This window comes from Hetaerina americana, unplaced genomic scaffold (assembly GCF_022747635.1).
Source record: "Hetaerina americana unplaced genomic scaffold, ioHetAmer1.1.p SCAF_5, whole genome shotgun sequence".
Lineage (NCBI taxonomy): Eukaryota > Metazoa > Arthropoda > Insecta > Odonata > Calopterygidae > Hetaerina > Hetaerina americana.
Genome location: NW_027287095.1, coordinates 63,361,190 through 63,377,014, shown reverse-complemented (window position 1 = coordinate 63,377,014; position 15,825 = coordinate 63,361,190). Strand labels below are relative to the sequence as shown.

The window sequence follows — 15,825 nt, the reverse complement described above, 5'->3', positions numbered from 1 at the left end:
TACCTCCATTCCCGGATTAAACTCGGTCAGGTGAGACGGGTGATACGTCGCAGACACGACAACCCGGTTTATCCTCACCGCGTCCGCAACAAGAAATAAAAACAGCTCGAAAAAGTCGTCGAAAAATAAACATCGCAGACCTCGGACGTCACCAAGATATGGCTCTACGGGGAGATCGAACATCCAAGAAGCGAAATATAGTCTTATTTTAAAAACAAGTAAAAAAATATTATATACTGGATAAATAGATTATAAAATGAATAAACGAGAGAAAATTGGGGCCACGATAACTTTCGAAAATCATAAAGAGGAGCTGGTGACCTTGGGAAGAAGTCTCCCTCCCCTACGTGAGCATCACGACCAACACAGCCGCCGGCGCACCCACCCCTCTTATGCAAACATGCGCGGACACACTTCTTCCCGATGCACCGCACGGGGTGACGGCGAAGCCTCGGCAGCGGAAGGAGTGGGCACGAGAAAGTGAAAATAAAAGCGAGTGGCAGCGGTCCAGGCGAGAGTGCACGGTCGGACAGCTGAATCCGAATGAAATGCGACGAAGACGACCGAAGAGAGAGAAAGAAGGAGAGAGTGTCTTTTCATTTCGCCCTCCCGACAAAGCACGGCCCAAGAATAACGTTTAAAGAGCCTTCGAAACCCGCGGGGGAGAGAACAAAAAAAGGGCGGTTATTCCATTTTGAGACACACGATCCCGAGGCGACGCCCACTAGAGGTCCCACACGGGCTATTCTCGTGAAAGTCTTGCATGGTAACGCACCCGACTGAAATAACTGCGGTTGTATTAATCCGAACCGAGTGCACAGCGCAAATGAACTCCCTTGAACTACTCCTACCCACACGACGCGTGCAGCGCGTGCATTAACTCTTGAGTGTGAATGTATCGATGGAAAAAATCAGAAAATCGCACACCTTAACCTACGCTGCCAAGGGTGCTCCGGATGATCAGTCCTTCTTCTTCTTGAAATAGGATAGTCGCCAATTAGTCCCCTACTTGGGAGGTGGAGTGCCAGATATCTTACGATCTTTTCGGTGGAGAATCGGTTCGCAGCAATCCTGTCACGCTCGTCCGGCATGAAATGAGTATGGATTTAGCGTTTGCATACTGACGAGGATCCAGTGGTCGACTAAGGCACCAACACTGACGACGTGATGCGCAGGGATACCAGAATTGCCCAATTATTAAGCTAACAGCCTCTCGATAACTTATTGCCTGCGATGAAAATATATGACAGAACACGCAGGACGATTCGTTTATTCATACATTCATGCTGAGAGAAAATGTTGCTCTCCGTCCATTCGATCAACTTTCGAGCTCATGACTCTGGTGACGATACTTGATTGCCTCCCACTACTCATTCCTACTGATCCAGATCTCGGGTCCGAGTAGGATGGTTTTCAAAACATTCAATATAATCATTCGCCGTTCTGAATATTCTGTGAATTGCTAATTGGTTGTCTTATACGTGCCGTTTCAACGGTATGACGCAGTGGACCCCGAAAGATCAAAGTTTAATCGCCACGTAGTTTTATCGATGATGGATTATTCATCAGCAATGCTGGCATGAGAGTAATTTCGTAACAAATAACAGCAAGAAATCACTGTCACAGTCTAAAGTCTCCATGAAGTGAGTGCATCTGGGATTTAATGAGAATACCAACTTTAACTTATCAACGTCATGGAAATAGATAAATAACTGTACAGGAAGTAAAGAGTGAAAGTCGGAGGAAACTGGAAGTTAGATATTTCTCTATCAAACCTTAAGAAACTAGTATTTCGACCCTACATAAAAAATGCGTAGCCCAAATCATGTGAATAGGGGCTTTCTCTATCAAGCGTCGTGTTTTCCGAACCTTCTCCAGGAATTACAAGTATTACAACGAACAGTGCTGCAAAGGGCCCCCTTTCGGCTCTGTGGCCTAGGAAATTATGACTTGTGACGCGGTATTTAATTCATAGATAAATTTTCCCCGATACCGCGAGACAAGGGAGGCCGCGACTCTACTTGTTTTGAGGGCGCCAGGCTAGCCGCATGGCTAGCCGCAGAGTCACGCCGCTGGCTGTCACCTGGCCCATCACACTCCTCGTCCCAGGGGAGGGCTCGCTCACCTTTTATGTGCCCCGGGGTGGGCAGCGGCTCTTCAGCTGAAATCACGAGGGACGCTAGGAGGCGCATAAAAATGGACTACGACGAGTAAACTTCACAAGAACTATTTATTATCACAAGAAAAGGTGTGGGCGCTCCCAAGCAAACATGACGCGCGGTGCCGACGCCTGCTGGGCCACGATGTTGGGTGGCCGCTCGGCTGCAGCCGAAGATGGCCGCCTCGCTGTCGACTGCTGGCTCCCGATGTTCCGGTCGGGGCCTGCGGGGGGCCCACACGGCGAGGTCGGTTGCTGGCACGCGCACCCCCGGTGTTCGCAGGCTGTCGGTGACTCGACGATGATAGCACACGACCTTCTCTCTCGGACATCTCACAACGAACTCTGCTTCCCACGTGTTGGCCGGCACTCTCCGCGCGCGGCGCGCTCCGCTCTTCTTTTTTTCTTACATACATTGTCGGCGCCCACAACTAGCGCCCCGCCGTTCTACGGCTCGCGAGAGGGCCGCGCGTATTCGAACTGGGCAAGTGACGCTGCGCCAAGCACAACGTCACATACCCCCTCCCTAAGCCGGACACTCGTCCGAGTGGACCGCTTACAACGAGCCTGCAACTGAAACCTATGAACACAATATAATAACAACAATTTCACAGATTTCTACCAGTAGTTCACTCAGTTTTGAGATTCTGTCTTCAGCTATTGGATAGAAAATGGATAGCACAACTTTTTCTAATTTTAACCACATTCTCTATGAACATCAAGTAATACATTTGGTATGAACAAACTTTTGGCATGAATCTTTCATACATTCCAAGGGAATTTCTGACAAAATTTCAACAAAAGCATCACTCGCTCAGATAATTCACTCTATAAAAGGCAGTACGTCCTCAGATCAAACACATCACACCTCGTTTGCAAACTTTCATTCACCACAATTCAAGGGCTATGTGCCATAACAACAATAATGTCCGACAGAGATGTTCACATTATTGAAAAATACATCGCTCACTTTGACACACCTACAAGATAAAATGAGGCAAACACACAATGCTGACCAATTACATAATACCAAAATTCATAAGGAACTTTTTTTGAGAGTGTGCTCCGTGGGCTTGGCGCTCGGAGGACTCACCACTTTGACGAGTGGATCTTGGTGCTATATATCGTTTCAAGTCACCAATATCTACTTTCGCATTTTGCTTATTGGAACGCGTTTCTACGATATAAACTGTTGGAGACAGTTTTTTTAGTATCTCGATCGGTCCTTCAAATTTAGGGGCTAGCTTGGCTGAAAACCTATCAATCCCACTGGACAGATGGTGGGTCCTACGCATTACTAGGTCTCCTACATTAAATTCGATGTTTCTTCTACCCTTATTATACGCTTGCGCCTGTTTTTTCTGAGCTTTCTCTATATTCTCGGCTACTAAATCTCGTAATAAGCCTAACCTATCGGCCCTCTTTTTCCACGCTTGTGGATCCAATCTGCTCTCTATGCCTTCCCCCTTCTCAAGCTCGCGCCGCAAACTCTTCACTGGCAGTGGATGCCTTCCGAAGTTCAAGTAGGCTGGCGAGATCTTAGTCGAGGCCTGCTTCGCGGTGTTGACTGCATGCCTTAGTTCGTGTAAATGCTGATCCCAGTCTCTATGGTCTTTTTCTACAAACATCGCGATGGCCGTCTTCAGCGTTCGATTGGATCTTTCCACTGGGTTTGCCTGAGCATGGTATGGAGGCGTTGTTGTATGCGTTATTCCATACTCTGCCAATGCTTCTCTTACGCATTTGTTATCAAACTCTTTTCCATTATCTGTCAAGAGATACTCCGGCGTTCCCCAGCGAAATAGGACAAGCTCCTCAAGTGCTTTAACCACGTTGGCCCCCGTAGCAGCTCTGACCGCCTTTAGCTCCACCCATCTTGAAAATAAGTCCTGAAAGATTATTAAGTACTTGTTCTTGGCTTTGCTAAGCGGAAACTCCATGAGATCTGCTGCTACGACGCTCCATGGTCTCTCTACCGTTCTTTTACCCAATAGTCCCTGAGGCGCTTGCTGCGACGTTTTGAACTGTTGACATTCCTGACATTGCCTCACCAAGTTGTGAATGTCGTGATAGGCCCCTCTCCAATAGTAATCTCGTACGACTCGATCGAACGTCTTTTCCACTCCGAGGTGGCCCGATGAAGGTTCACAATGGGCATCCCTTATGACCCGCTCTCGACATTCTTTTGGAACCACGAGTTTCCAGCCCTCTTCACAATCAGCGATTGGATCGAGCAGCTCATCGTACTTGTAACGATACAAGTGGCCCGCTTCGACCTTCCAATTTTTATACCTCTCCGGATATTTGCTGACTTCCTCGACTCTGCGTTGGTAGTCCTCATCCTTTACTTCCGTAATTTCAGCGATCTTCTCTTCGCCAGAAAGTTGCTCGTACATACAAGATAGTGCATCAGGCAAATCATGGATTTTACTTCGACGATGCACCACCTCGAGACCTACTATGGTCACTTGAGCCCCGGGGTCATAGAGCGCAATGTACTCTTTTCCCCCGATCAGGACTGAGACTTGGTCTCTATTCTCTGCCGTCACACTCGCTAAACTCACTCTAGGCGTGGACTCCACGCCGACTCCCCCTCCCTGAACCGGACATAGCCTATCAGGTTTGTCCTCAATGGTTACAGGGTATATCACACTCTCACTCGACTCATTCCTGCCCGTCCCTTTGTTGGAACACAACCGATCCAGAGTGAACAGTACTTGAGGCAATTTCTCATAATCGCTCTCCTGTTCTGATTTCTGGCCCGCGTGAAGCGACTGGGCAGAATCTACATTCCACGCATGTCTCGGCGGGCTTTGTGGCACCGACGAGATGCTCTGAGGCCTCTCACTCATTCTCTCACTCTCTGCTTGCTTTGGCGGCTGGAGACAGGCTGGCCTGTTCGATCCTACCAAAGACTTGACCCTTTCGCTTTCTTCCGACCTAACGGATTGGCAGAGCGGAGCTGACTCCGTCGACCAATGCGCCTTCTGCCCCATATGCGGTTGATTTGATGGGCGGAGACGGGCTGACCCGCTCGGCTCGGCGAAATCAACGGCTGGACAGCAAATATCAGCTTTGCAGTGGAGGTCGGCCGTTCGTCTCGACTGCTCAGCTCGAGAGCTTTTCCTGATAGCTCCATTGCATTGGCCAGATCGATAGAGGTTGGCTGTCCACCTCGATCTGTAGATTTCTTCATCCTTGATCTTTGCCAACGCCTCAGATGGGTGGTGGATGTTGGCTGTCCATCTCGACCCAGGATCAGATGTTTCATCTGGCCCATCTGAGTTTATCTCCCTTCCTTTCTCTATACAATCCTTTATTCCACTATTTACATCTTCCTTGATCGAATTTGGTTCGCAGAATTTGGCTGTCCAACTCGGCTTTTCCAAAATCGAATCACCATTTCCTAACCTAATCGACTTATTCCTATGATTATCTAAATCTAATTCAGCCGATTTATGTTCGACGGATTGGTTTGCGGGGAAGCCGCTTGGGCTAGGCGACTCCCCGCTTGTCCGTTTTCCTGCCGAGTAAACAGGTGTTTGCAATTAGGGCAATTAATTGCCAATAAGCCGACCTTGCCGCAAAGTTGGCACTTTTCTTGTGTCCTACCCTGTCGACTGGGGCAATTGACACTGATATGCCCTCTTGCGCCACAGCTGAAACACTGGACTCTCGGGCACGCATTTGCCCTATGTCCCGACTCTCCGCAGGAATAACAAGCTCCGTCAAAGCCCGGTCCCTGGTCTCTCGCCTGTGAAGGCCTAGACCACGTAGGTCTCGTTATGGCCCGGTTGTCCCATCGGCCATTGTAACCTGCCCCAGAGGAGCTGGGCGTGACCTCTCTCGGAGAGGACGGCTCGCCATTTTTCCCCATGGTGGGCGGTATTCTCCCTCCTCCGTCCGTCATGGACTTTTTCCTGACCTCATTGGGTTGAAGTTCGTTAAGAATGCTGGTCTTCTTATTCATTTCCTCCACATTGCTCCCCAGGGCCCCTACTTTCGCTAGTTTTCTTGATCTTTGCTCTTCTCCTTTCCTCACATAAGCGCCAGTCGTGATTAGCGACTCGCTAGCTGGCATAGGATCATGATAACGAGCATTGCTTGCCATTCTTCTTTCATACTTCTGACCACAATCCATCAGTTCATCCAACGTCTTAAGGCGTCGATCCTTTATCTCATTTCGATATTCTGGAAGTAGATTGCTCAATGCGACCTTGAGCAGTTTCCTCTCTGACAACGGTTTCTTCAGATATTTAGAAAGGTGTTGTAAGTTGCCTATAAATTCTGCTATCTTCTCCTTCCTCCCTTGGGTTCTATTGGTAATTTCCCTCATCACTTGCTCTTCGTCCCACTCTTCGACGAATCTCTGTTTAAATCGTCGTTGAAAGTCATTCCAGTCTCTGATGTACTCCTCCGTGGCCGCATACCAGTTGTAAGCGGTATCTCGAAGAGTAAACGGCAAAACCTTCAAGATATCGCTATCCGAGGCATTAGTGCTGGCTCTGATGTTTCCCAACTTCTGGAGGTACTCTCTTGCCTTTGAATTGCCGTCTCCTCGAAATTCAAGCTTCCAACTCTGGAACGCCTTTATGCATCTTTGCGAGATCTCAGCTGAGCGTGACGAGCTCGTACGATGTCTTTTGGATTTAAATGCCAATGTTCTCGGAGCACTGGCCCTTCCTAACTCAGAGCTGGTGCTCTGTCTATGTCCATCGTTCCCTGATGTATCGTCCGAGTCATCACTGCTGTCTGTGGATAACGACCCGCTCGTTACCTCCGACTCTGAAGAAGATGACGAAGTGGATGTTATTTCCCTCCGATACTTTTTCTTGGAACCCTTTCTCAAGTTCACTTCCTTATCGTTCTTCTCACTGCCCAATTTTTGTAAAATTCGGCTAAGTCCATCCGTTAGGTTGTTGATCATCTCGTTCTGCTGTTGCAATTGACTCCGCAACTCCTTTATTTCCTCAGAGTTGCGGTCGCTCTGTACTGGTATCTCTTTTTGATTTGATTTCGCTTCCGAAGGCAGAATGCGCAGTTTTTCCTTTTCTCTGGTCAAATATGACGCTTCTTTCCTTTCCCCCAGCGGCGGAAAATCGTATGAGTCCATCAGCGGCAGTTTGGGCTGAGGGCCTCCCGCTGCGTTTGCTGTAATGGTCCGAATGGTGTTCAGTTCCTCATTAATTTCTCCGTCGCTTGCGGCAACTTTCTCTGTCTCGATGTGCTTCTTTTTATGCCCCTTACTGCATGCTCCTTTCATTTTCCACCCTGCCTCTAGGTCTTCGTCCCAGTTTAAGGCGTGTAGAGCTCCTGAGAGGGTTACATCGTCAGGCTCCACATCCTCGTCCAATTCTTTGGACCATGGTGTTCCTAATCGTGGTTGTGCCAAAAGAAGCTTAGCCCGCAATAATCGCTCTTTGCGCACTAAGAGTGGCCCTACCAAGGAGTGTCCTTTACTTGACAACTCATTTTCCACCTCTTCTTCACTCATTTGCTTAATTATTTCAAATTCTGCCTTTACCGCTGAATGCCGTAGCAGTGCCCTCATATCTCTCTGATATCTCGCCAAAAATCCAGTGTCACCCTCCATTGTAAATTAGGAAGAAGAAAATTCTTAACCTATTGAATAATTAAAGGATTTGCCCCACCTAACCTAAAATACGCTTACTGCAAATATTTAATCCGAATCTAAAGCTATTTCCCTATTCTACAGTTATTATAACAAATAGGGTAGAATAAATCAGAATTCTATATTAAAAGCATAACCTATCCTCAAAATTCAAAAATAACAATCTCCACTTCCTCTTTTCAAAGGATCCTCTGCCACACTGGGGATACGTGGCCACGCACGGAGCTTCCCTCACGCCAATAATAGAAGTTAATCTTAGAAACCGATCGTCCCTCCTCAACTTAACTGGAAACAAGTCGCCTCGGGAATGTCCACAGCTTTCATCCCACCCTCAACGCCAAGCAACCACTCAAAGCAACCGCGCAAACCACATTCAAGTACAAAAGATTGAGTAGAAATTATAATCTCTTATTTACTGCTTCCCTCACAAAGAATTTTAAATTTCTTAATTTCATGACAATGTATAGCAAAATAAAAAAAGGACTAATTTATAAATCAAATAGAAAAATTGTATACCGCTCGCGAAAGAGCTGTACGTAATAACTGGCGCTCGCGCGATGTTACTCACGCATCGTTCCCGCTCACACACACGCTATGCACACCATGCCGGTATCACTCCGCTCGCTCTCCTTCACACCATTGTTGCCTCGTCAAGGCCGACGCGACGCAATTTTACACTCGCGCCTCATGCGCACTCTCGAAATATAATTGTCACTTTTCTCGCACAACAATAGAAAGGCTGCCCCACGTTGGGCGCCATTTGTGACGCGGTATTTAATTCATAGATAAATTTTCCCCGATACCGCGAGACAAGGGAGGCCGCGACTCTACTTGTTTTGAGGGCGCCAGGCTAGCCGCATGGCTAGCCGCATGGCTAGCCGCAGAGTCACGCCGCTGGCTGTCACCTGGCCCATCACACTCCTCGTCCCAGGGGAGGGCTCGCTCACCTTTTATGTGCCCCGGGGTGGGCAGCGGCTCTTCAGCTGAAATCACGAGGGACGCTAGGAGGCGCATAAAAATGGACTACGACGAGTAAACTTCACAAGAACTATTTATTATCACAAGAAAAGGTGTGGGCGCTCCCAAGCAAACATGACGCGCGGTGCCGACGCCTGCTGGGCCACGATGTTGGGTGGCCGCTCGGCTGCAGCCGAAGATGGCCGCCTCGCTGTCGACTGCTGGCTCCCGATGTTCCGGTCGGGGCCTGCGGGGGGCCCACACGGCGAGGTCGGTTGCTGGCACGCGCACCCCCGGTGTTCGCAGGCTGTCGGTGACTCGACGATGATAGCACACGACCTTCTCTCTCGGACATCTCACAACGAACTCTGCTTCCCACGTGTTGGCCGGCACTCTCCGCGCGCGGCGCGCTCCGCTCTTCTTTTTTTCTTACATACATTGTCGGCGCCCACAACTAGCGCCCCGCCGTTCTACGGCTCGCGAGAGGGCCGCGCGTATTCGAACTGGGCAAGTGACGCTGCGCCAAGCACAACGTCACAGACTTGCCATCTAATTCTAGGGATGGTTACTGCTACTTCATTCACTCTTGAACAAATGTTTGCAACCGCTGAAATTCCACGCAAACAAAACTGAAGAAAAACATTTGATCATTGCATATTATATTTAACCATCTTCATCGATGAAAACTGACATATTTAACAGTCGTCGACACAATTTATCTGAAAGGACCACGTGAAATTAATCCAAGTTTGGCCATTCCATGGCGACACACTCCTAGAATGATAATCCAAGTTTTAACTCGACTTCCACATCGTGTGAACGTTATAAATTAGTATTTCAACTACGGAGGTGCGGAGCGGAAAAATACAAAATTATTGCTTAACGCTTAACCTGCACAGTCACTCTTAGAAATGAAAATTTTTATGAAAACATGGTCGCGATATAAAACTTTGGGAAATAATTACCTAGCCTAATTTTTTCGTATCACTCGCCCGCGGGTACCAGTTGTGTCGGCATTCGATAAGTTTCCTTTCCACCTCGATTTCGGTCCGAGAAGGCAAGGATATTGAATAAGCGCCCATTACTGAGTCGAGAAACTAATTCGCGACCTTTGTATAGTGCCAAGAGTCACTCCCGGCACCTCACAGGCTTGTGAAACCGGCGATGGAAAAAACCAGACTTCGTTCCATCTTTTGATCCGATAACGAGCGACATGTCAACGAGGGTTCCCGACAAATGGCGAAACTTCTGAACTGTACTGACAGAAGATTCTCGGGCAAAAAAAAGAAAATCGCATCGACCGCCAATTTTCAATAAGGTGATCCGGCGAGGGTTATTCGGAAAGAGAAAGGGGACGAATCGAACTATTCCAATCCAGTCTGGGGAAAAATGAGCAAAAGCCTATCGGATCGCTTATCGGGACTGGTACGATACATCAAGGTCTACCTGCGAGAGATAAATTGGGGAAATACACATCGCTAAAAGGTTACGGAATGCAGGGGTCGATCGGATTTTTAGTTATTATATATTTGACACGCCCAATGCAGCGACAAACACCACGAGAGTTCCCACATGAGCTATTCTGGAGAACGTTTTGCATCGTAATATACCCGACTTTTTGCTCAAATATCACCAATACCCAGATCAAATAGCAAGAGTTATATCAGTTAGATAATATGATGTTTAATCACAGATCAACGTAATCAATTTGCAAAAGTTTCGCTGGAGTGGATGCGAATTCAGGTCAGAATTTGGTGCTTATGAAGTGAACCGTCAAATTCCAGAGGATGAAAAAGTGGAACGCAGAATTCATTCATCGGAACGAAGAAGTAGGAATGCCAGAATGCAGTTGAAAGAATTCCGAGGAATAGAGGGTGGGTACCTACAGCAGAAGAAAAAAGAGAACACCTAAAAAAAAGACAACGAACACCGCAAACCAAAGCAATAGTGACAGAAAATATGAATAACGTTGGAGAAGCTTTAGACGGCATACGTAGTATATCATGTCCACGGAGTTTTTTTTCCACGCGTCACTTTTTCATGTGATGAAAATGACAATGCGTTGCTCCTCGCACGAAACATCTGTTAACACGAAATGAAAACATCAAGTTGATTGTCTATATCTACATTCACGCCCCGAGAGTTGGAAACGTGGCAGACCTGTTGATTCAACCGCCTTAATTATACATTCACAGGATATTAAATGAAGAGCTCCTGCGAAAAAGGTGGATAAAAATAACGCATTTCCATCATTTACGTCGGAAGGTTTGACACACGATTTTTTGATAATGCGAATTGTGTCCACCAGTTCCAATGAATACCTGAAATACTTGTCGTTCAGCGTTTCAGCCAAATGCATCTCAATGCGGTAGGCATTTTTACTGGGAGAAAACAGTCTGTGTCCCGCGCCCCTGCTCAACTATGAGCCATCGCGCAGCTGTAAAATGTCCTAAAGATAATACCATAAACTAATTGAATAAAGGAACAAAATCATAAATAAAAATGTTTAACATAAATGCATCCCCTGCCCTTTGGAAAGTTTCAAGGGCATCTACAAGGAAGCTCTTCCAGTGATAAGTAAAGTGGATATATTAAGCTGAGATAAGGAGCGAGCAGTGAGATGCATTGTATATTGAACTGGAAATATTGAAAACTTAAATGAAAGAGTAGTGTTACACTTTATGCCAAAGGAAGCCGGTCAAGGAACTTTTCGATTCTTACAATTTAAGCGAAAAGACGTCCTCAGTATTTTTGCCTCGCACCTCATGTCCTTCCAACTCGAGACGCCGTTTAGCATAAATGCAACAGACACGGTCGACGACTCAAACGATACCTATCGAACAGTTCCTTTCACTAACGCTACATTAACACATAAAAACTCAGCCATTAACGATCGATTTTTATATAATTGGACACCTAATTGACTCAATTTGGAGGATGGAAAGCGTCTGCACGTTCCGAAACGATCGTCAACACGACTGTAGCGGGAGCAAGGAGCAGAAACCAGCTCAAACAATCGATGAGAATTAGGTCCCACCAGCACCACAGCTATCAACCCGAAGGTAGTTCGATTGGCGATTGTAAAGCTCGCCTTGAACTAATCTCAACGTCGTGTGACATTCATACATCAGGATAGAGGAGCCAGTGCCTTTTCATTTCGTTTTCCTACCTATGGTTTCCCAAATTGATCTGGTATCCGAAAAATCACACAGCTTGGATGCAGCTGAGGGCGAACAGAGGCATGCCCGGGAACTGCATCCAGGCCCTGAAGTCAGCAACATAGGTTAATCGCAACTAATTAACTCAGTATTACAATTAAGTCTTGACGACGAAAACATAATTAAAAAGCGCCGATGACAAGTCCGAGCAGAATGATTCAATCGAAATAATGGACATCACTCGGACGACGACTGAGACAGTGCGCCAGCTACTCCATCGTGCTCGTCCATGATCGATAGTGAACTCACAGGGTGGAGGGATAAGACACGCTACAGCCTAGTTTACGATAAGCCGAGTCGTCCACCGTAACTGGCCCTTAAACGGAGCGATAATGACAACAGGGGTGGGCTGCCCCCAAATTATACATCCATTTCATTCAGGGACGTTGAATTCCCGTGAAATCAAAGCTCAACAATACCGCGGAGAATCGCGCGATGCGTACGTCACCGCATTCCCCGAGAGAATCGTGTCTAGATCCTTCGACGTTCACGGGCGGTCAGCAGCGGCGGGATGGGTTCACCCCCCCCCCAGCTCATGCACTTCGGCTTGGTTACCACCTCCGTTCCTCCCCTCCCCCAGATCGAAAGAGCTGAGCGGAGGAGAGCCGATATCCCGCCCGCAACTCCCGCTCAGTCAACCTACGGACGCCCTTCAATCCGCTCATCAGCGAGCGGGAGGAATGGGAGGGACAACGCCACCGACCGGCGGCGACGCCTCTCCCTCCCCATCACCCCACTTTCCTCTCTCAAGCCCCCTCCCGCCCCATCAGCCCACTTTCCTCTCTCAAGCCCCCTCCCGCCCCATCAGCCCACTTTCCTCTCTCAAGCCCCCTTCCCTCTGGGTCTCTATTTCATTCCCCGCCTCCGTCGCGTTTATTTATAAGCGACCTTCCTCATCCTCCCGTCTCTTCTGGTCCGCACACCGGAACTCAATTTATCTCTCCTCTCTCTCCCACCACCGAGGAAAAGACAACGAACAAAATTTTATTAGACCAAGGATTAGGTTACAGCTTAATGTAATGGATCATAAAACAGCTACTGGATCTACCTTCTACATAGATATGCGATATGAAGAGACCTAAGGGCCATTGAGTAGTGGCGTAAGGAAGGAATATATTAAAGACATTGGTGAAAGGGAAATGAGAAATAATTGGACACAATACACTGAGTTAATGGAAGGAATCAAGGAAAAGGGGAATTAAAAATAAAGACCAAGAGAGGCTTCATAGAATTAAATAGTGAAATATGTAGGCACACGAACTATAAAGTAATGAGGAGACTGCCAGATATCAGAATACCTTGGGAGAGCTGCTACCAAGTAACGCAGTATTAAAACTCATCATATATCAACTCACTGCAGATATATGATGACAATAAAGTATCGGAATACTTTCAAATGAGAGTAAAGGCAAAAATCGAATCTCACATTGCAAATATGGAAGAAAGCAAGTAATCACAACACTTGCACCTTTGCTTGCACCTATGGGGTATTCACAAGGTAATCGCATATCTGAATCGTACACAAGCCTCTACCATTTTACAGGCGTTTGCATTTACATAACAATAACTCAATTCCCGAATGAAGACGGATGTAGTTAGGCATTTTAAACTTTTGTTTCGAAAGGGAAAAATTATTGGAAGAGAGGAAAAGTGGCGCTTCTACATCATTAAGAACTATGTTAACCCGACCTGCTAATGTGTTTCATCCCCAAAGAATGGACACATGATCAGTGACAGGGAACAAGTAACATCCTTAACTATAAAACATACAAAATAATACAACATTGCCCGCCATTGTACCATCCGACTCTTGACAGTCACCAAAATATTTCTGTTGCATTTTTCTTACGGTGGGCCGGTTGAAATGGAACCAATAAATTATCAATGCTAAGTACTGGGCAGAAAATACATTGAAGATTGGCCTCAGTAAAACACTAAAAAAATAATACACTTGAAAACCTTCTGTGATTTATTACATGCATGGTTGATATTTATCAATGGCCAACATTTTGATCAAGCCATATTCGCTAGCGTATAAAAGAGTTCAAATTGAACATCTGGTGCGCTACGAGCAATGCGTAAATACCATCTCGATAACGAAAATCAGAAACGAAAGTATTTATTATTTTAGAGAGAGAGGTAACCTTGCAAATAGAGCGAGGGTAAAGCTAAAGGTGTTCCGCAGATTGGTGCGAGAATCTAACTTCCTCATTTAGGAATTAAATTAAAGGGCTGTGAGCAAAACGCTCATGCGCCAATAAATAATTGGCACATCATTCACTGACCAACCGAATCATACAATCTCACCTCATAGGGGACGCAGATATCTTTGAGCATAACGCCACTCTACCACCCTGATAAAAACGGATGATGATCCATACAGCTCTTAGCACCTGGGTAATAAATTTTTTAAAAACCCTTCACAACAGCTGAGAGTTTAGCCACACGTAAAAATAAAATAATGGAAAAGTATAACTTAGGCTCTCAGAACATATTGTGGCTAAAGCAAGAGGATTATGTAAACACGAAACAAGCCACAACTAACTTTCCTATTTTCAACAACTGCATGAAGATAGATCATGCATAACATGCTCTCGTAGGGACTTATCCGAAAAACATTTCATTTTCTGATTCCAATATGACTATAAAGACATGGTGTAGTAATGAATACAAATTAATTCTGAATACAAGGCTACTCCGTACACCGAAATACAGTTCCACGTGGTGTAGATTGTAAGCAGGATAGCTGCCGAGGGTCTCGTATGCCAGATGCGCCGCGATTAAATGTAAAAAAACCCCTTTCCCGACTATCTTCCACCGGTTGACGGAAATAGGAACGATGACGAATCTCATTTGGTCAGTAAAAGAAATTGGCCGTTCCCAACCCCAATTTCACAACTCCCTGCTAATAGAAGGACAACATTTTAGTGTATTTTGGCTTCAAACAAGTCTATAATAAAGAAGAAATCATAAAATATTAATTCTCCCGAGAGCTCATAAATCACAAGACAAATATTAAGTAGACCGCCATCACGAAAATTCTTCAAGCTAAAGGTATTCTGGCGACGCCGAGGGAATAACTATGGTCCCACATTATGTAGACAGATTGGGTCACCACAATAAAATATGAGAAAAAAAATACCAGCGCTGACACATTCATATACCCGTTCTTCCCTCCCACGCTACATGGTCATACCAAAATCAGATGTTTACACAGCCAATTCCTTAATTGAAAATTTTAAACTTAACTCGAATGCACCCACTAATGCATGATGTAGACAAGCCTGTGAGTGTGAGGGAATATGTTTTAAGCACGTTTAAATATATGTTCATGCACAAGTTAATATTTTTACATACAAGGCTGGTGCCCTAAAAATTCAACCACACTTCCTTGGGGGTGCTTGCGAGTATTGCGTAGATGTTGATGAAACGTAATCGCAAGATTCTTACGTCTTATAGGTTTCCAAGCTTTCAGTTGATTATTACATGATGTTTGTCAATAAAATCGTTCGCCTAAGTATTAATAGCCAGCTCAGGTGCCCCGTACCTAATTATTCTCCACTGACCGATTTTCTCGAATCAATTTCTACAAGCCCCTTGTGGGTATTTACGTCGTGAATTCGCAGATGCGGGCGCTCAATGGAACCCGGGGATGCGCGCGAATTGGATGACGTTTGCACAAATCACCCGAGTTACACGTAACCATCAGAGCAGCGCGCGCATGTCCTCAGCGAACAATTTTCTCGGCTTATTTTTTCCCACCCTAACTACGTCATAAATACAGAGAATATGGGATCGCGCGGCTCCTTCAGGTCCCCCGCCACCCCCTTGGGCCAGACGAATCAGCGTTGACTCACCCT

General features: G+C 46.3%; 1 protein-coding gene across 3 annotated transcripts in view; it reads right to left on the bottom strand.

Moving 5' to 3' along the window:
• The window catches only part of Gpat4 (Glycerol-3-phosphate acyltransferase 4), a 139,109-nt gene that overhangs the window by 96,170 nt on the left and 27,114 nt on the right, over positions 1–15,825 (bottom strand). The window lies entirely within an intron of this gene.